The following is an 883-nucleotide window of genomic DNA, read 5'->3' as shown; positions in this document are numbered from 1 at the left end:
CCTGAGCCCTTGTCCTTCACTGTAAGCGGGAGCTAGAGCTCCTAGCCTCGGGATGAGCAGGTAGGGCAGACCTCCCACAGGCTGGACCCCTCGGAGAAGCCAGCGAGGCGGGGGCGGTTGCTGGCACCTCCCAGGAATGGCCCTGTGGCGCTGTGCTCAGGGATCCCAGATGCGGAGAACAGAGGGAGGCAGCATGGCGTTCAGGCCTCGGCTTTGTCACCCACCATGCACGTGTGCAGGTCCGGAGCATCACTGAGCTTCCTCAGCTCTGAGCCAGGATGGTCATGGCGCCCACCTCAAAGGGTTGTCAGGAGGACTCAGAGAGCGAGAGTCTGCGAGGGCTGGGGGAGCCACCCGGTCGGTGTTGGCTCATGAACACGAGGACCCTGGTGCAAGATGAGGGCGACTTCCTCCCCTCCTGTCCCTGTCACCCAGGGGTTGGCTAAGCACTGCCAGGGTTGAAGATTAAAAAGAGAGAAATTTGAGGACAAGCATCTTTTTCCTTTGCGGCTAAAGCATGCTTGCAGGAGTACGGCTGGGGAGGGGAAGGGTTAGGGTTAGGCAACGCTGAGAGAAGCTGTGGGGGTCTTGGAAGGGCCCCTAAAGTTGACAGTGCCCAGGTAGGTCTGGCACTGTCTGACACCTGTGATCAGCCCAGCACTGCCTCATGGATCCGCTTTGCCTACTACTTTCATAAACCAGGGCTTCAAAGTGCCTGTGTGGGCACCAGCAGTTGGCGTAATGGCTATGTTGCTGGACTTGCATGTAGTCGACCGTGGTTCGAGTCCCGGACCCGGTGGCTTAAACTCTGGGCGTGTGTGTGTGTGTGCCCAAGATCCCAAGAGGAGAATGGAGGAGAGGGGATTGCGGCGTGGCCATCCCC

The 883-nt window shown here is 59.5% G+C and overlaps 1 long non-coding RNA gene across 1 annotated transcript in view; it reads left to right on the top strand.

Moving 5' to 3' along the window:
- Positions 1–883, top strand: part of LOC102495809 (uncharacterized) — a 6,785-nt gene that overhangs the window by 5,363 nt on the left and 539 nt on the right. The gene's annotated exons all lie outside the window — the stretch shown is intronic.

Source organism: Tupaia chinensis, unplaced genomic scaffold, assembly GCF_000334495.1.
Source record: "Tupaia chinensis unplaced genomic scaffold, TupChi_1.0 Scaffold139245_1, whole genome shotgun sequence".
Classification (NCBI taxonomy): Eukaryota; Metazoa; Chordata; class Mammalia; order Scandentia; family Tupaiidae; genus Tupaia; species Tupaia belangeri.
This window is presented reverse-complemented; position numbering and strand designations above follow the sequence as displayed.